Here is a 20,719-nt window from a genome sequence, read left to right on the forward strand (position 1 = left end):
TTCAGAGACGGAGCAACAGGAACCATGAACGGGAAGGAGACGCACACGGTGAGGAAGTCTGTGGCTTAGGGAGACAAGAAGAGAACAGACACGAGTTACGAGGAACACACACGAGGCCACGTCCCAGAGACACGGGACCAATTTACAGGATGACAGTGGGAGGGAAACTCTCGCGAGGCCTGTCCACATCTGAAAGACACGGGGCCGATTTACGGGATCACGGCGGGGGAAACACACACAAGGCCTGCCCACGTCCGAGAGACGTGGGACCAATTTACGGGATCACAGGGAGAAGGAACTGGGTTGTACAACTCGCCTGTCAAGGGACGTGTTTCGCCCCCATGCGGTGCAGGGGCGAACTGCTCTTGGGCAGGACACCGCACTGCGTCCTCGCTCTAAGTCCCAGGTCCCATTTTCAAGACTCGGTTTGCAGATGTGTTCAGTGTGTCAACATTCTGGAAACATTCCAGATTGTGATGGGTTTTGCAAGCACCTAAAATAGTGACGATCATTAGTTTGTTTGCCATGAGCCAGACACGTCCTAGCATTGTCTCGTTTAACCAGTAAAACAGCGACGTGTGTTCTGCGATTATAGACAGGGAAACTGAGGCACCACGCGTTAGGAACTTGGTCCAGGGTACACAGACCCTTCCCCGCTCCAGGACCGAGGGGTCATACTTCGCCCCATCCCCCAGATTGGTGGACATTAGCCAATACTAAAAAAACTTATTAAACAGACCACATTATTTGTTGTCTTTTTTGTGTGTGATATTGGCGGATTTACTAGTTTGGATGCCCAATTCATTGTATTTTGATTTCGGAAAGTCTCCACTGACATCCTCCCAAACAAAATGGGAAGTGAACCAGCAGGGTGGGAGTGGAGCCGTGGCTGGCATCAGGGCAGCGCTCAGGGGCCCAGGCTTGCCGGTGTGACCCCTTCTTTTGGAAACATGAGTTATACTGATGACTTGGATGGCCCAGCTCCACTTAGCAGTTTCCCAATGGCTTCAGATGAGAAGGAAGCTAATAAGCTGAATAACGGAATTAAGATTCTGAAACATCCGACAAGACTCATGAAAAAGTTTAACCTAATAAAAACTACTGAAATATAATGTACTAGGGACAAATTGTAGTATACAAAACCTAGACTTTTAAAGAATCAAGAAACAGAAAATCATGGGGGAAAAAATCCAACAACTGCACAGATCTGGAGCTTTCAGTTGACTAGCAAGCCAGGGCTGTCTGAAATGTGATGTGGTGCCTGGAAAGGCTGGTGAGCATTTTGGTTGGATCAGTAGAGGTATAGAGTCTGCAAAAGGGAGGTAATGGGCTGGCTGCATTCTGCACGGTCACAGCCACCAGAGACTGGGTCAAGGTGCAGGGTCTGAAAGAGGCGCCAGGGCTGAACCGGGCCAAGAAGAATAGACTGAGGCCAGAGAATGTGCAGCCTGAGAAACCCTTCAGACCCCCACGTCCAAACCACCAGCTATGGGGCAACCCCCGCGTGCCAGGCACAGACAGAGTGATCTGAGTTATCTTGTTTACTTTTCTAACGAGTGTGTTTAACAGGGGCTTCTGTGATCAAAGAGTCCTGGCAGGTTCTGCCTCCTGCAGCTGCAAACGTCCACTGGACCTTAAGAGCAATGTCCCCAGGGGCAGCTCTGCTCAGCCTCAAAGGCCTCCGCTAACCACCAGTTGCCCCCCACCCCCCAAAAAAGGCAGCCTCTGCCCTTTCAGGGACAGCAGTGCAGGCACCTTCTGCTCTGAATCTGGTAGATGTTTCCATGGAGAAAAGCCTCCCTTCCAAGCCCTGGTGCTCTGGCTGGAGCTGTAGAGGAACGCTTCCTTTTTGTGGATGCAAATGAGAAACATCCACTCACTTGAGGCTCCGCTGCGGCTCCAGGATCCATCCCCCAGACGCGTCCGGAATCCTCACAGCTGGTGTCTCCTGGGGATCCGCTGCACCAGAAGTGCCTTGGCTGTTGACTCAAAACCCACAGTCCTGTCCTTCCAGAGTCTTGGGCCGGGTTCCTCATCTCTTCCCGTGTACCCCAGAGGCTGCTTGGGAGTGGTCACAGCAGGCAGGAGGCAGCCTGTGCCTCTGGAATGACCACAGTGCGAGTGCGTGTGTGTGCAAGTGTGTGTGTGCGTGTGTCCATGAGTGCCTGAATGAATGTGGTTACGAGTGTGTGTATGCATGTGCATTAATGACTCGGGTTATGAGACTATGTGGGAGTGTGCACCTGTGTGTGATTATGAGTGTGGCAGTGTATGAGTTGCAAGGATTGCCGATGTGAATGTGCACCTGCGTGTGTGATTATGAGTGTGACGGTGTGAGTTGCATGGATTGCCGATGTGAGTGTGCACCTGTGTGTGTGATTATGAGTGTGGCAGTGAGCGTGTGAGTTGCACAGATTGCCGACGTGAGTGTGCACCTGCGTGTGTGAGTGTGGCAGTGAGTGTGTGAGTTGCATGGATTGTCTATGTGAATGTGCACGTGTGTGTGTCCATGTGTGCCTGGGTGAATATGGTTATGAGTGTGTGTATGCATGTGCCTGTGAATGAAGTTGAGTATGTATGTGAGAGTCAGTGTGCACCTGTGTGAGTGTGATTATGACTGTGGCAGGGAGTGTGTGAGTTGCACCGATTGTCGATGTGTGAGTGTACACCTATGTGAGTGTGAGCGTGTGTGCCCCTGCCAGGGCGTGCGCTGGTGGGTGAGGTGTGTAGAGTGGGGCCCCGGCCTTCTGCGCCCCAAGGGCAGCTGGGTGGGCTCCGTGCTCCCTCCAGGTGGACGTGGCCCCAGCTCCAGACCCGGTAAGGGGTCGGTTCGCCCCTAGGGACCCGCGGATGTCGCGAGGGGGCGCCGCGCCACCGAAGGCCGGGACGGGGGCGGTGCGCGGGGCGGTGCCGGAGTCTGGGATGCCGGCTCCAGAGACGCCGCGCTCCGCCCCGAGGAGGCCGCTGGCTGGGTAAGCGGAGTCAGCAGCTCGCGGAGTCTGGACCGCAGGTAAAGTTGTGCGCGCAGTGGGGCCGAGGGTGGGGGCTCCGCGGCGAAGGAGCCGGGGCCGCAGTGGGCGGTGAGCCGGGGGGCGCGGGCTCCTGTCCGATGGTTCCGCGCGCAGCTTCTTCTCCGGGCGCGCGGTGCGCGCGAGCGCGGGAGGGTGGGAGGGGACCTTGGAATCCCCCCATTCCGGCCAAGGGGACCGGGGCTGCTCCGGGCGGGGCGGGGCTGGTGCCGCCCCTTCCTGCTCCGCGCCGGGGGTCCGGGGGTCGAGGGCGGCGCCTGTGCGGAGGTGCTCGCGGGTCTGGCCGCGTCGCGCGCGTGGATGGAAGTCTCGGCCGCACATCGCCCCGTCTGTCCGCGCTGGTCCTGCGGGAGCCCGGGTGAGCGGAAGGCGAGGAAGGGGCGAGGGTCTCCGAAAACCCGACTCTCCCGGCGCCCGCCCCAGCTCGGCTGGGGGCGCACCCGGCTCGCGCGGAGAGAGGGCGGGGGGTGGGCGAATGCTCGGCGCGCTGCGCCTTTCCGGGTCCCCCTTCTTCCCGGAGATGAACGCCCCACTCCCGCTCGGACACACGACCGCGACCCCACTTCTGCCTCCTCGACCCGCAGGGACGCGGCCCGAATTGGGGGAGAGAAGACCCAGCTCAGCTCCCGCAACCGCGAAATCTGCAAACTCGGAGCCCGTGCGCCGCGTCCTCCCGTCCGGGGGGCTCCCAGCCTTGCCCGCCGAGCGCAGCCCGGGTCCGGACGGTGGTCACTGGGGACGAGGAGGGTCCCTGCTGCGGGGCTCCCGGGTTCGGACGGACGTAGGAGGCGTCCGGCAGGTGAACAGGGCCCGCTCCGCGTCCCGAACGTTCTCCCAAACCCACGAGTCCCGGAGACCCTGGGGCGTCCTGTGATTTCGGGGTGACCAGTGGAGCTGCCGCCCGCGCTCCTGGCTCCCGAGGTCTCCCCACACAGCAGGGGTTGCGGGGACCCCTCTGTCACCTCCTCCGAGGGGGCTGGGAACAATTCCACCTGCCTGGAGAATTCCGGGAAGTCCTTTCCCCGCGGGAGCCTCCTTCTCCTCTGGCTGCAGAGACCTCTGGCTTCCGCGTGTGCTCAAGGCAGGCAGGTTGTAAATAATGGATTTTGACCCAGTTGGGAGATCCTGGAGTGATTAAGTGGAGAGGCTGTTCCACCCTCAGCCCTGCCCAGACAGCTGGGTGACCCCGCGGGCCACATGCCACAGGGGCACGGCCTCAGTCCTGGGCGGTTTTCGTTCTGCTGAGAGTCCAGGAGGCTTCCCGAGACCCCCAGCAGATCCACAGAAGCGGGGGCCCTCCTCCCCACCCTTGTTCTCTGGGCTGGTGCAGGGTACACAGTTGGCCTCTGAAGCCTCTTCCTTAGCAGTTCCTAGTGCCTCAGTGGGATGGGATTGCCGAGCCCTCTTAGTCTGGGAATTTGGGGGGCATTGTGGTACATTCTGGGGATGAGGTCACCTTGGCTGTCAGGTTCTCGGGACTATACACTGTTGCCACAGAGGGTTGCTATGTCCGCATCTTCCCTGGGGAGAGGTGACAAAAACAACTTCCAGGTCTATCCAAGGCCAGTGCCAATTGTTGTATTCCACTTTGCAAAAGTGTGTTTTAAATCTTGAGATTTCGATAATTTAAGGGAAAAAATGGTGTTTTCGTAGGCATGAGAAGAAAAGGAGGGAAGTGAGTTCTCAGCTGCCACGGGCAGGAGGCTGCTCAGCTTCCCTTTTCAGCGCCTGGCTGAGCCCTGCCTGTGCCAGGCACACAGGAAGTATGTGGGGGGCGGGTAGCCAATCTGTGATTCGGGGTTTCTGCCCAGCGTGCGGCTGGGGCTGCATGGCTATAGTCACAGGTGCAGGTGCCTCCACTCATGGATCATGCTGGTAGGAACAGGCCGGTCAGAAACGACAGTGTGGTGGGTTTTGCCCTGGTGGAAAACAGGTGCTTGGGTTCTGAATGTCTCGGGAGGATCTGCGTGGCTTTGTTGTTCTTTTGTCTGATGACTGGGGGCTGCTTTTCCGGAAGAAGTGGGTCTCAGGCAGGCACCTGGAGGGCAGCGAGAACGCAAGGCTGCTTCCGTGGGAGGCGCGTCGCTCTGCAGCCCTGGCAGGCGTGGGGGCGGGAGTGAAGGGAGCAGATGGGGCTGTGCCGCCAGGCATGAGCTCTGCGGGCCGGGAGCGGTGGCAGGGCCTGCAGGACGAGGACGCGCAGGGCATCCAGGGACGGCCACCTGTGTCTGAGTACTGCGCGCCTGTCCACGGGTGGGGGGGTAATTTTTTGAGGAATGGGGACATCTTAGGGCTAACACTTGGTCAGGGATGTTCTTGGTGGTGAGGAGAGGAGCCCTTGCTGCTTGTGAGGTTGCTCAGACAGAAACGGGGGCTGCCATCAGGTGGCCCAGACTGTGGGGAGGAGCCCAACGAGGGCGGACGGTGACCGAGGATGTTTAAGACCCCCTTGCTCAGGTGAGGCTTGGGAGGCGGGATCTGGGCCCCCTAAACCGGCTGAATCGGCGCCTGCCTCTGACAAGACATGTACCCGGCCTATCCATGCGGGAGGCACTCAGGGTCCTTGCTGGTGTTGGAGAAACACAGCGCTGGCTCCTTCACAGCCGTAGCTTTCCTGCAGGAGCCTCAGCAGTTCCTTCCCCGGGCGGCCGGCGCTGAGCAGACGGGAGGTGGGATGGTTCCTGTGCTTGCAGTCGGCCTGGTGTGTTCCGTGGGCACCCGCAGGCTCCGCTCACCCGCAGGCTGGTTTGTAGGGACAGGTCTGCTTGGGGAATCACGGCGAGGAGCACCCAAAGCAAATGTCAAGTCAAAATGGGTCCCTGGTGGGGTCAGGTGTTCACCCAGACTCATGGAATTGCTAACAGGAATCTTATCAACAGCCGGTTTAGCCTTTTCATGTGAGGGGAGACCATGCCAGGCAGTTGCCAACAGTCTGGCCACGAGGAGCTCCGTGCTGTTGAGGCACCGTGAACTATCAGACAGCCTCCCTCTGCAGACAGCCATGCAGATGTCACGGGCGGCCGAGAGATGCTGGGCAGGGCTTTAACTGGTGATCTCTGATTCCCGCCATGTCAGATGAGAGGGTTGGACTGAATGATAATGCTCTGATCTGTGTCAAAATCAGTAATACATTCCCTCAAAAAAAAAAGCATGCACTATTTTAGTTTGATTGTGAGTATAGAAAAAGACTAATTGAAATGTAATGTAAAAATAGCGCAGAAGACCTTTATGTTTCCTTAGTCAATTAAGGAAGCCGAGACTGTGAGAACCGGTACCTGTGAAGGCCTCAGGCCTCGCCAGCTCTGCGTCCTCCTCCCCCCAGGGGATCCTCGTGTCTCAGTCCAGCAGGTCCAGGTCCTCCGTCCCTGCTAGGTTTCCTCAGCTGGGGCCTGTGGAGGGGCCACACATGCCCCACACCACCCACCCTTCACCCAGGCCCCGGGAAGGAGGGGACGCACATGCCAGGCCCGGGAGGCCTCTGAGGCAGTTCCCAGAGTTTAATGGCCTTCTGGATATTTTTAACCTTCTTGGATAGTTAAGCGATGGAGTTTAAATCTTAGATAGACATGGGTAGTGAGCGCATGAAATCAAAGGCTAGAATTATGAGGCCCAGTGGAGCTTCAGAAATCTTCAGGCTGATCTGAATGTGGCAGCAGTTTTTACTAAATTCCAGCTCGAAGAGACCAATGTATTCTTGCACAGGATTACCGCGGTGGCAAAGGCTGTGTGGTCCTAGTTGTTCCTGGCTCAGCTCCCGGGTGCAGCACACAGAGGGGCTCCTGTGCCCCCAGCAGGGTACTCTCACCCGTGTCTCCACCCTCACGTGGATGGCTTCTCCGGGGGTTCCAGGTGGTGGGTTAGGGTGGGCCTGGAATGGATTCTTAGCACATATCCTACATGACGCTCATCTCTGAGAAGTTTTGGAAATGATGATTTGTGGATGTGACTTGCGTTTTCGTAGTGAGATGGAATCGATAGAAAATAAGAGCATTTCACACATTGTGCGGTTAGTTTTGTGTGCTCCTGGTCACAGCATAAAATGTTTTTCTCACTGTGGGTTTAAAAATCATGGAAAGAGGCCGGGCGCGGTGGCTTAAGCCTGTAATCCCAGCACTTTGGGAGGCCGAGACGGGCGGATCACGAGGTCAGGAGATCGAGACCATCCTGGCTAACACTGTGAAACCCTGTCTCTACTAAAAAATACAAAAAACTAGCCGGGCGAGGTGGCGGGTGCCTGTAGTCCCAGCTACTCGGGAGGCTGAGGCAGGAGAATGGTGTGAACCCGGGAGGCGGAGCTTGCAGTGAGCTGAGATCCGGCCACTGCACTCCAGCCCCGGCAGCAGAATGAGACTCTGTCTCAAAAAAAAAAAAAAAAAAAAAAAAAAAAAAAAAAAAAATCATGGAAAGAGCTGCCCAAACTACCGACAGCTAAAGGGATCCTTTCACCTTTTCTCTGTGATTTAGAAATGTTCAAAAAGCACTTAGAAGACCAAGTGGACGCGACTCATGGAGGGGCGTCTGGGGACCCTGAGGCAGGTGCAATGAAGGTCGGCTCTCCCGGCTGTGCCGCTGTGGTCTGGAGAGCCTGGCCTGGACACCTGTCGCAGCCCGGCCCCTGCAGCGTCGGCACTAGTGGGGTAGGCCTGGCTGTAACTTCTTCACCCAGGGCTAAGCAGACACTTGGCTGGCTCCCCTGCCTTCCTTCTCCAGCTCAGGTTCACACCCCGAGGACACCCCTCCCGGGCAGTGACACCTGTGTGCACACCTGAGCCACCCCCAACCTGGCAGATAACAGATTCTGAGCGTACAGTGGCTCTAGCACCCATCTGTTACAGCCAGGAGGAGGTTCTTGGCTTTTTTTTTTTTTTTCCTGTTCTTTTGGAGGGGATGTCTTTGTGTGCAGATTAACAGGAAAAAATTATATGACAGGTTTTATTTCAGTATATTTTATTTAACGTCATAGCAATTGATGCAATGGAGTGAAAACACTTTGGTGAAATAAAATACATTAAAAGTTAATGCTTGGCCAGATGCGGTGGCTCACGCCTGTAATCCCAGCACTTTGGGAGGCTGAGGTGGGCAGATCACCTGAGGTCAGGAGTTTGAGATCAGCCCGGTCAACACAGTGAAACCTCATCTCTACTAAAACACAAAAATTAGCCAGGCATGGTGGCAGCCACCTGTAATTCCAGCTGCTCGGGAGGCTGAGGCAGGAGAATTGCTTGAACCGGGGAGGCAGAGGTTGCAGTGAGCCGAGATCGCGCCATTGCACTCCAGCCTGGGCGACAGAGCAAGACTCCATCTCAAAATAAAAATAAGTAAATAAAACAAAACAAATAATTAACACTTCTGAGGCTGCCTGATCACCTCTGTAGTCACAGGAGGGACCAGGCCCCTCAGCCTCCTGGCCTCCAGCTCGTCTTCCTGCAGGTTCACAATCACTTCAGGATGACAGTTTCTGACTGTGAAGAAATTTCTTTGATTTAATTTCCCCTTGTTTTCTGCCAAAAGAAAAGACATCTTCTAGAAGAGGGAAGATAGGAAATATATATCATTGGCTTATTTAATACTTGCCAAATTAGAAACAGAAACATTCTAGGGTGAAGAAAACAGTGGCTAGGAGCAGGTGCACAGTGCTGGGGACCGGCGAGGGTCCTGTGACTCTAGGGGGTCCCATTGCATTTCTTTCCTGAGAAACCTGCAGGGCCGGCCGTGATTCTCACTGCTTGTGGTCTGAGGCTTCTGCTGGGCTGACGGAGGAGGCGTTCTGTCCCATCCTGCCCGGTCAGGGAGCCTGCCCTCCTGTCTAGAAGCCCTCACAGCTCGGCTGGGGCCCTCCAGCACCTCCCGGCCACAGGCCCCAGTCCTGGCTGAGGTTCCAGGATGCCAGCAAGTGCCTGCAACTGGGCTGCCTCCGCGCCTCTCCTTGCTGTGGTGGCCCTGGGGCCCTGCTGAGGCTTCTGCATTGGTTTCTCCAGGGTTGGTGCCAGTGGATCAGAATCTTAGGCCTGGCCTGGCCATGTCACTCCTGTCTCACCTTCAGGGAGCTCCAGTCTGCAGCAGGCCCATCCTTTGCTGGTGGCAGATTATTCCTCAACATGGGGATCTTGTTCCCTTTAAAAGTGCTGCATGGCACTGACTGTCTCCAGACCTGGAAGCACGATCATGGGGTGGCCAGAGCACCTGCCGCCTCAGAGTCTGTGCCGTTCTCTGCACCGAGGCCCCATGGAAAGGCACTGCTCAACCCCACACCAAACCTGGCCACCCTCACTGCAGGCCTACGTGACCTGTTTCCCAAAGCCCACAAGAAGAGGGAATTTGAGAGTGCATTCTTGCCCGAGTCAAAAGGCACCAGCCACAGCTGCTGGACCCTGGCCCTGCTGGACTCTGCCTACCAGTACCCACTGGTCACGGCATGGGGTGTGCACACAGTGTGCTGAGCTCCTGCTGGCCAGTGCTGCACCAGGCTCCAGGAGGGACTCAGCACCCAGGCCACATGCCTGGGGCTCCCTGCTGGAGCTGGTGCTGCGTCAGAGGCCCAGGTCCTTCCCCTGACAGGCTGTGGCTGTAGGGGCCCTCCCATGGGTGCTCAGGTGCACCCGTGGCCGGTCCTGAGCCAAGGTGCAAAAACACACCCCCACCCCACAGCTGCTGACGCACCAACTGCTTCCTGGAGTCTGTGCAGTTCAGTCAAGGCTGGGCTGACGCTGTTTGATGTGAATCGCGGTTGTCGGCCTCTGAAGAAATCATTTCACACCAAAGGGAATGCGGCATCAAAAAGAAGCCAACGGTGAGCCCCACGGGAACAAGTGGAGGGCCTCTGTCAGGCTTCCAGGTACAACAAATGCAATTTAAAATGCCTTTTATTGCTTTTTCTTGCATTCTAAAAGCAGTACACTTTCATCACAGAAGACTTGGAAATGAAAATTAAAAAGAGGTATAAATTACTTTTAAAAAGTCTTGTGTAAGATTGCCACTCTCCAGAGGTAATAGCTGCTAATACATTAGGATAGTTTCAATGCTTATTTACAGAATGACCACACACACGCACACATGCACACGGGTGAAGGCTCTCATGCATGTTTGGGGCTATTTCATGTCGTTATATTGAAAGCATCCTTTTGTTTGGATTTGTCAGACTCTGTTTCTGTGTCCTCCTGTTATTGGCCATGTAGGTTGTCGATGTTCCAAATACCACTGTCATGGATGTATTTGTAGCTACATCTTTGAAGAAACTTTGCATATCGTCAAAAGTTAGAAACACTGTCTTACACATGATGCCAGCTGGTTTCTCGGGAAAGCTGTGCCAGGTGCATCCTTCACATTCTCCATCTCACCGCACTGCATTTCAGTGCTTTAACCTCTTCTTGATTTTCCAAATACGTGGCTTTTTGCTGTAAAAGGGATACATGGTCATTAGGAAACACGCGCAGCAGGAGGTGTGAGAGGAGGGCCGGGTCGTGCCGCGTACTCAGGACCAGACCAGCACCTGCAGAGCTTCCTCCAGACTTGGGCCCCACTGGCTGCAACCACACGGAGGTGCGCCAGCTACAGGTTGAGTTTCTAGAAAACGCTGCACTTGATGACGTCTGGCTAAGGCTGAATGTTTTTCTCCATCGTCTTTTTCCTTCTTCTATCGTCTGTTTCTCAGTGACGATCTTAGTGGCTTCTTGTCTCCCATTTGTCACATTTCTGCCATTCGGGTCTTCATTGTGGTCCTGGTGGCCATGTGCCGCCTGGCGCCCTGCAGGGCAGCAGCCTCTTCACCTGACGGACGCATCCACCACGTGTGGCTGCAGGGCCAGAGGAAGTTAAATTAGCAGACGTTTCTGAGTTGAGTGTGAGTTGGATTCTGTGCTGAGTTAGAGCTAGAAAAATGTCTCCACCTGCTAAAATCTAGAGTCTAGTTGTGGGGGAGGAGGAAATATAGACAGACGCAGACCCCCACGCACACATACACACATGCACACACGCGTGCACACACATGTGCCTAGGGGACAGGGCAGAGCCAAGAAAACACGAAAATGACGAGAGACTGGAGTGAAGGCCCCAGGGAGTGGCAGGCGGATTGACCCAGCCAGGCCCAAGCTTGTGTCTGTTCACACAGAGTTTCGGGACATTAGTGTGACAGAGGAAGGAGGCAGCTAGGACAGCTCACACAAGTGGCGGGAGCCTGTCTGTAGGACTGGTTTCTGCCTGGGGTCTTCCTCTCCCTTCCAGGGTGAAGGACAGCAGGTCTCAATCTCACCCAGTGGGACTCGGCGGTCCCTCGTTCAAAGGGGCTGAGAGCCAGGCGTCCAGCCCATGAAGCTCACATGGAAGCCACTGTGTGGTCTCAGGTGAGGCTGTTGTGATGGGGGTTGGGGTGTGGGGCCATCAGCAAGCCCCCTGAGCGTTCGTGGTGGACAGTCTCACGGGTGTTTCTTGAACCGTGCCCTGCATTGCCTGTGATATTGTCTCACTCGTTGCTGGGGGCCCCTGAGTTATGGAAATTATTCTAGGATCCTTCAAATGCTTCACTTAACTCCAGCCAGGCCTTGAGAAGAAAGCATTTTAGAATCAGAGGTCGTCTTTTATCTCTCAAATGATGGTTTTTAGAAAAATATTGGTAAAATTAATACTTGCTAGGAGGAAGCGTCAGAACGTGGATTCTGTAACTCTTCCTTAGGATGTTTTGATTTACTGATGAATTGGCCTCTTTCTCTCCTTTTTAATACGTGAAGCTTTCCTTTTCAGACTGTAATGGTGACCCTTTCTCAAATAAAACCAGAACTAAGGGCTTCAGAACCTCTCCAGGCAAAAGTAATAAAGAAGAAAATAATATTCTTTCCTTTTCAGTCAAGGGCAGTTTTCCAAAATCTGCATTGACTTAAGGCTAGAAAGAGAAAATGCATACATGGAATCTTCTTTCTACCCTTACTCATGGATCTAGGGTCTGTGTAGGGTCTCAGATTCCCACCAGGGGCAAACTTCCTCACGTTTATTCATGTTTAAATGTGAGAAATAGCCTGAAGCCATGAAGGCCTCTGTGGAGGAGAAAGCTGACCGGGGAGGGTTGGGTCTCGCCAGCGAGGGTCAGCATCCACCTCAGCCTGCCTGCATCTGTCTGCACCTCCGGGCCAAAGATGTCGATGGACTGAGGGTTCCGAGTGAGCGAATCAAGTGCATCTGTCTGCACCTCGGGGTCACCCATGTAGATGGACTGAGGGTTCCGAGTGGGTGGGTCAGGGATACCTGGAGCTCGCCGCATAGTCTGATGTTTTTGCATGAAAGTGAGGTCCTCAGCCGGGCACGGTGGCTCACGCCTGTAATCCCAGCACTTTGGGAGGCCGAGACGGGCGGATCACGAGGTCAGGAGATCGAGACCATCCTGGCTAACACGGTGAAACCCTGTCTTTACTAAAAAATACAAAAAACTAGCCGGGCGAGGTGGCGGGCGTCTGTAGTCCCAGCTACTCGGGAGGCTGAGGCAGGAGAATGGTGTGAACCCGGGAGGCGGAGCTTGCAGTGAGCTGAGATCCGGCCACTGCACTCCAGCCTGGGCGGCAGAGCAAGACTCCGTCTCAAAAAAAAAAGAAGGAAAGAAAGAAAGAAAAGAAAAGAAGAAGAAAGAAAGAGAAAGAAGGAAGGAAGGAAGAGAAAAGAAAGAAAGAAAAGATCCTCTGAGGGAGATGCACCTTCGGAGCCTGTGGGTGTCGGGGTGCCGCAAGCAACCCTCACGCGCTCCTCACGTTGCCGCGCTCCCTGCATCTGCCCCAGGACATGGACGATGAGGTTTCTGCTCCACTGTAAACGCCCGAGCACACAGCGTCCTCACAAGAGAAGCAAGTGCTCAGTGACCACCTCAGCGGCACGCAGGGCTCAGACACATCACCCCACCGGGATTTCCAGAAGCCTTTGCGCTGGTGCGTTCGCTCCATTTTACAGATGAGAAACGTATGACTTGCTGCAGAGCTCAAGACCACGCGCCTCCCGTGTGCGTGGCCCAGGCCCACAGATTCTCTCTTCTTCATGGCCTCGCGCCCGGGCCAGCGCTTCCTCCCTCCCTCCCGCTGCAGCACACGCCGAAGAAGCAGGTGCGGCCTGAAGCCCCCACCTCAACCCCGGCCCCCGAGTCTGAGAAGCTGCTGGGGCCTCACTGACCACACTCCACGTTCCAGGCGCCCAGCACACCTGTCACTTACGCAGCTTTGGGTTCCAAACCTCGCCTCCGGGAAGGCAAATATTCGCTCCCACTCAAGACATACTGTTCAGATGGGGCAGCCCAGGCGTCCCTGCACACCAGGAGCTGCGGTCACCTCATCCAGAAAAAACAAGAATGTGGCCAAATGCCCGCGGCTGCCCTCTGCGTCTCCTTCACTGTTGCGGGTTTTAAAGCTCCTCCTCCCACTATCGTGAGGCTCCAACTTTCCGGGGCTCGTGGGATTGTGGGGCCGGTGGGCGGTGTCCTGTGCTCATTGGCATCTGGCCGTGGGTTCTGGTCTCAGCACCGTCCACACCGCCAGCCTCGCGGAGCCGCCTGCCCATCGCGCTCGGCCTGGGTGGAAGGGCCCGTGAGGATGAAACTTCGAGGGAGAGCATCCGTCAGAACCTGTCAGCGCCCAGCTGGGCTTCTCATATGCAAAGGCAGAATCTGATTTAAAAGCCAGGGAAGGGGGCGGGGGGACTTGGAAATAGTCTAAAAGAAAAAAAATGAGGTGAAAGGGACAAAAAGAGAAACTTGAAAAGGAAGCCTTGGACAAGAGAGAAGAGAGGGTGGACAAAGAGGACCAAGATGAGACAGGAGAATTTCTAATCAGTGGGGAGGGAGGAAGCACCAGGCCGGGTCCCGGAAGGGGATTGCTGGGGGCTGCCCCGCACAGAAAGGGAGCTCTACAGGGGAGGCCAACCCAGTCTTGGTCCCATCTCATGTCAAATACTGATGTCGAGTCCTGGTGAGTCAAGGCAGGAAACGTAGAAATTAAAAATTAAAAACCAAAGTAGCCAGGTGCAGCGGCTCATGCCCAGAATCCCAGCACTGTGGGAGGCTAAGGTGGAAAGATCACCCCAGAAGTTTGAGACCAGCTTAGGGAACATAGCAAGACCCTGTTTCTAAAAAAAAGAATTAGCCAGATGTGCTGGCACAGGCCTGTAGTTGCAGCTACTTGGGATGCTAAGGTGGGAGGATCACTTGAGCTCAGGAATTTGAAGCTGCAGTGAGCTATGATCACACCATCACACTCCAGCCTGGGTGACAGAGTGAGACTCTGTATAAAAAACAAACAAACAAAAAAACCTAGAAAAACCTAGAAGTAAATATATACACAGTCTCTGGATGATGACAACTGTCCAACCTTAGAAGCATCGGTCAGGCTCTTCTCAAAAACAAAAACAAACCAGGAGTTAGAGTTAAACAATACTCAAAACTCAGTGTGGTGTTGTATACTAGTGATGAAAAACCTGGAAAAGAATTAGGAAGACAATTTACTATAGCATCAAAAAGAGTAAAACCCCCAGAAAGAAATGTAACCAAAGAGGTGTATGACTTGTATGCTGAGAACTGCAGAACATTGCTGAAAGAAATTACAGACCTAAAGAAATGGAAAGACATCCCATGTTCATGGATCAGAAGGCTTAACATTGTTAAGGTGGCAATACTCCCAAACTGATCTATAGATTCAATACAATTCCTATCAAAATCCTAGCTTTTTGCAGAAATGGACAAGTGGATCCTAAAATTCATATGGAATTACAAGGGAACAAAGTAAGTGAAAAAAAATCTTAAAAAAGAACAAAGTTGGAGTTCTCACACTATTTACTAAAACTTACTACAAAGCTACAGTAAGTAAAATAGTGTGGTATTGGCATAAGGAGAGACAGAGTGATCAATGGAATACAATCTGGAATACAATTGCGATTCTAGAAATAAACCTATACGTCTGTGGTCAGCTGACTTTTGATGAGAGTGCCAGGACCATGCAATGGAGAAAGAATAGTCTCTTCAACAGATGGTGCTGGGACAACTGGATTCCACATACAAGAGAATAAATATCCAGAATGTCCATGATACAATAAAAAAAAAAATCACTCATCAAGAACCAAGAAAACCAGAACATAAATGAAAAAAGACAACAGACACCAACATCAAGCTGAATCAGATGTTGGTTTATATGACTAGTATCTTAAAGTAGGCTTCACCAATCAATGATGGGTTTAAAATTATTCGCCAATCAATTATGGGTTTTCCTGAAACAAATGAAAGAATAGAAAATCTTAGCAAAGAAATGAAAGATATAAAAAAATGAAATTACGTAACTGAAACATATAACAATAGTTTTCTAAACTCTGACTGCATGGAGTGAACAGTAAAGGGGAGATTACACTGGATGGAATTAGTGAACCTGACCCACAGGAATTACCCAACACCAACAGCAGAGAGAAGAAAGACTGGAAAGTATGGGCAGAGAGTCGCAGGGAGTTGTGTGATGATTACAAAAGTATCAATACTTGTGTCATCAGGTCCCAGAAAGAAAGGAGAAAGAATGGGGCTGAAAAAGTATTTGAAGAAAGAATGCCCCCAAAACCTCCCATATTTGGCAAAAGACATAGACCTACAGATTCAGGAAGCAGAAAGACAACAGGAAAATCTCCAGATCCTTGGAAATTAAATCACATGCTTTAAAATTATCTATGGGTCAAAGAGGAAGTCTCAAAGAGAAATTTGAAATACATAGAACTGAATGAAAGTGAAAATACAACAGAGCAGCATATGTGAGATACAGGCAGAGCAGTTCTGGGGGAAGGTTTGTAATGTCTAGTGCTTAGATTAGAAGAGATGAAAGGCCTCAGAGTAATATTAATAATATGTTACAAAATTAATTCTTAAAAAATCCTGAAAAATCTCCAGACCTGGTGGTTTTACTGGAAAATTCTACCAAATACTTAAAGAAGAATTCATTCTACTGAACATTCAAAGAAGAGACGGGAACCCTTCCTCACTCAGCATGAGGTTTAATGTGGTCAGCCATACCTGGTGACCACATTAAACCAAGACATTACAAAAAAAGAAGACTAAAAAGCTATAAGCTGGGTCCGGTGGCTCACGCCTGCAATCCCATCACTTTGGGAGGCCAAGACAGGCAGATTACTTGAGGCCCAGAGTTCAAGGCCATGCTGGCCAACATGGCAAAACCTCATCTCCACTAAAAATACAAAAATTAGCCAAGCGTGGTGGTGCACACCTGTAGTCCCAGCTACTCAGGAGGCTGAGGCATGAGAATCACTTGAACCCGGGAGGCAGAGGTTGCACTGAGCCGAGATTGCGCCCCTGCAGTCCAGTCTGGGCGATAGAGCGAGACTCTGTCTCAAAAATAAGCAAATAGGTCAGGCACAGTGGCTCATGCCTGTAATTCCAGCACTTTGGGAGGCCGAGGTGGGCAGATCACGAGGTCAGGAGTTCGAGACCACCCTGGCCAACATGGTGAAACCTCATCTCTACTAAAAATACAAAATTATCTGGGCATGGTGGCGGGTGCCTGTAATCCCAGCTACTCACAAGGCTGAGGCAGGAGAATCACCTGAACCTGGGAGGGGCAGGTTGCAGTGAGCCGAGATGGTGCCATTGCACTCCAGTCTGGGTGAGAGGCCGAGACTCTGTCTTAAAATAAATAAATAACTAAATAAATTTAAAAATAAAAAAGAAAGCTATGGACCAGTATCTTTCATGAAGTTACGTGCAGAACCCTCAACAAAAACATTAGGAAATAGAATCCAGCAATGAATAAAGTTGCTGCACCAAATGCGGTTGAATCCAGGCACATGAGTCTGGTTCAACATTCAGAATCAATTGCTACACTCCACCATATCAACAGAAGAGAGAGACAATCATATTAATTGATGCAGAAAAGCTTTTGACAAATCCAACATCTACTCATAATAAAAACTCCCAGAAAACTAGAAGTAGATCCTCAATTTGATGAAGAATATCCACAAAAAATTCCACATCTGAAGCCTTTTCTTTTTCTTTTTTTTCCTTTTTTGAGACGGAGTCTCGCTCTGTCGCCCAGGCTGGAGTGCGGTGGCGCCATCTCAGCTCACTGCAAGCTCTGCCTCCTGGGTTCACTGCCATTCTCCTGCCTCAGCCTCCCGAGTAGCTGGGACTACAGGCGCCCACCACCACGCCCGACTAATTTTTTGTATTTTTAGTAGAGATGGGGTTTCACCGTGTTAGCCAGGATGGTCTCGATTTCCTGACCTCGTGATTCACCAGCCTCGGCCTCCCAAAGTGCTGGGATTACAGGCGTGAGCCACCGTGCCCAGCCATCTGAAGCCTTTCAAGAAATGATGTAGGTGCAATTGGTCATCCATGGATGGGGTGGGGTGGGGTGGGGGGAAGATGGAGAATCTTACCCTAAACCTCCCACCTGCTACACAAATCTACTCAAAGCAGATCACAGACTTGAATGTAGACATAAAACCATAAGAATTCTAGAAAAGATAGGGGAAAATCATTGGGATACAGGGGTAGGCAAAGCATTCTTAGACTTGACACCAAAGGCATGATCCATAAAAGGTGAACTTGATAAACTGGACCTCATCAAAATTAAAAACTGCCCTGCAAAATACTTTTTAAGAGCATGAAGGGTAAAACTACAGAATGAGGGAAAATATTTGCAAACCACATATTCACTAAAGGACCAAAGTTTGGAATATATAAAGAACTCTCCAAATCAACAGTAAACAAACATTCAAAACATGTCCAGTTAGACATGTACAAAGTGTGTGCACAGACCTTTCACTGTGGAGAACTCACGGAAGGCAGACAAGCAGGTGCAAAGACGCCCAGCACCATCAGCCTTTAGGGAAATGCAAATTAAAACCACCATGCCCCTGCACATCTACCAGAGTGGCTGAAATCAATAGAAAATATTGACAACACCGCATGCTGACAGAGATGCAGAGAAATGACCTCTCATACCTTGCTGGGAATGTAAAATGGCTCAGTAGCTCTAGAAAACAGGCCATTTCTGATAAAACTAAACATGTCACTCCCACATGACCCAGCAATTGTGGTCTTGGGCATTCATCCCAGAGAAATGGAAAATATATTCACATAAAAACCTGGACACAAATTGTCATAACAACGTATTACTAACCACCAAAACCTGGAATTGTCCCAGAGACCCTTCCACAGGCGATAGTTCGAGGTCACTTCCATAGTGCAGAGTACTCTCGGTAGAAAGGGACGGATTATCGGTACACACGGCAGCTTGGATGAATCTCCAGGGAATTGTGTTGCGTGACGAAAGCCAGTCTCAAAATAATCAGACTCTGCCATTCCATTTACATGGCATTCTTGAAAGGACAAGCTTAGAGAGATGAGAGCAGATGAGGGGCTGCCAGGGTTTTACAGAGCTGGGTGGGGGTGGTGGGAGCGACTCCAACTGGTGGGTCAGCCTCAGTCCTGGCGGTGAGATTGTACTGCAGTTTTGCAAGAGGCCACCGTTGGCGGAAACTGGGTAGAGTACAGGGGATCCCTTTGTATTGTTTCTTGCAACTGCATGTTAATCTATTATTAATCTCAAAAGTAATTTTAAAAATGTATATGTACATACATAAAGGCTTAGTAGAAGTTCAGGGTAAATAAGTCACTTTAAAAGTAGTTACCTGTGGGGAGTGGATTTGTTTTGAAGGGGAAAGGGTAAGGATGGCCATGTGCTTTTACCCTGCATGCTTCTGTGTGTGCATGTGGTTTTTTTTTTTTTTTTTTTTACAATGAAAATACATTTATGTTTTAGTACTATAATTTCAAATATAAACAGATTAGGGTCAGGAAGTCTTCCCAGAGAAAATGAATTTAATATGCAAAACGATGTTCTTTGCAGTATTCATGAGCATCTTTAGTATCAAAATAATGTCTGACAATAGGGAAATGTAAGTAAATTAAGACCCATTCTCAGGGTGAGGTATTACACAGTTTCCACCAAAATGCTTATATCCAGGCACAGTGGCTCATGCCTGTAATCCTAACAATTTGGGAGGCAGAGGTGGTAGGATTGCCTGAGCGCAGGAGTTCAAGATCAGCCTAGGCAACATAGTGAGATGCCGTCTCTACAAAAAATAGAAAAAATTATCTGGGTGTCATGGCAGATGCCTGTAGTCCAGCTACTCAGGAAGCTGAGGCGGGAGGATCACTTGAGCCTGGAAGGTCAGGGCTGCAGTGAGCTGAGATTGCACCACTGCACTCCAGCCGGGGTGACAGAGTGAGACCCTGTCTCAAAAAAAAAAAAAAAAAAAAATTCTTAAGTAGTTTATGAGAGTGTTGGGGAGTGTTCTGTGATGGCTTCTAGTGGAATCAAAGAAGAATCGAAATTGTATTTCTGCTGGATTCCTGAGGTCAGTGAAGGAACCACCACTCAGCAAAGATGTGGCCTCACTCTGGAGCCCTGTGCCCGGCTGTCCCTGCCCATAGCACAAACCCCTAACTTCACCTTGCCCTCTTGCTAAACCATTCTGTCTGGAGCAGATTTCCCACGGGGAGGGAGAAAAGAGGGGCTGTTAGGAAGGGGGTCTGAGGAAGCCCTTCAGTGTGAGTGCTGTGTGCCCAGCTCCCTGACGCAGCTGCTCTAACCCGAGTCCGGGGATCCCCGCTGGCCTGTGTGCCCCGATGGCGCCCGCCGCGCTGCTGCAGGGGGATGGCAGCCAACACTGCTGAGACAACACTGAATTTGGCGACCACGTGAAACTACGCAGAGACAAGAGAGAAAGACGTCCTGCAAAATGTATGGTGGCTGTTTCTGGTGGTGGGATTAGGTATTTTTCCTTCCCTTTATTGTACTGTCTGATTTTCCATTTTTCCATGGATTACTTTTATAATTGGAATATTGCTTTTTATGCGGATAAACATCTAAGACTCGTTTAGACAAACTGATGTAGAGAAAAATAAGAAACATCAAACATACCCTGCCCTGACATGGGCTTTAATCTTCATGAGGCCACACTGTTCAGAATCGGCTCAGGGGATCTGTGGCATTTCGGGGTGTCCTTGCTGACAGGGTATTTGGCGGCCCCCGAGTTCCCTCCTCAGAGGAGGCAGCTGTCGGGGGCCCTGGAGCAGCTGTAGTGGTGCGGGACCTGGCAGCGGGGTCCCAACGGCTGAGGACCCAGTGCGTCTGTTCTCAGAGGAGTGGCTGCCCATCTTCCCCTCCCCTCCCACTTCTCTGCCCTTTGGGGGCTCTGCTCTGGGTGGGGGCGGCACCCCAGCCCTGCAAGGCACTCTTTTCCCTTTCCTGCATGCTTTGATGATTTTTTTTTTTGAGACAGAGTCTAGCTCTGTCGCCCAGGCTGGAGTGCAGTGACATAATCTCAGCTCACTGCAAGCTCCGCCTCCCAGGTTCACGCCATTCTCCTGCCTCAGCCTCCCGAGTAGCTGGGACTACAGGCCCCTGCCACCACACCCGGCTAATTTTTTTGTCTTTTTTAGTGGAGACAGGGTTTCACCGTGTTAGCCAGGATGGTCTCCATCTCTTGACCTTGTGATCTGCCCGCCTCGGCCTCCCAAAGTGCTGGGATTACAGGCATTGATGATTGTTAATAAAACTTCTTCAGAGTTGGTTTTCCAAATGTGGACGGTGTGGGAATGAGACATTTGAGTTATTCCAGCTCCCTGTTTTTCTTCCAGAGATGGATAATGGGCCCATTTCACACTGAAT

At 51.7% G+C, this 20,719-nt stretch overlaps 1 protein-coding gene across 2 annotated transcripts in view; it reads left to right on the top strand.

Moving 5' to 3' along the window:
* Positions 1 to 2,949: 2,949 nt before the first annotated feature.
* The window catches only part of KCNG2 (potassium voltage-gated channel modifier subfamily G member 2), a 78,432-nt gene continuing 60,662 nt past the window's right edge, over positions 2,950 to 20,719 (top strand). The window contains exon 1 of one of the 2 annotated variants that reach the window (XM_030925813.1): positions 2,950 to 3,010. The gene's annotated coding sequence lies outside the window, so the exon portion shown is untranslated. Of the gene's footprint in view, positions 3,011 to 3,273; positions 3,388 to 20,719 lie in introns of those variants that run through there. The other variant, XM_030925814.1, reaches the window with a different exon arrangement.

Source organism: Rhinopithecus roxellana, chromosome 21, assembly GCF_007565055.1.
Source record: "Rhinopithecus roxellana isolate Shanxi Qingling chromosome 21, ASM756505v1, whole genome shotgun sequence".
NCBI classification, from domain to species: Eukaryota; Metazoa; Chordata; class Mammalia; order Primates; family Cercopithecidae; genus Rhinopithecus; species Rhinopithecus roxellana.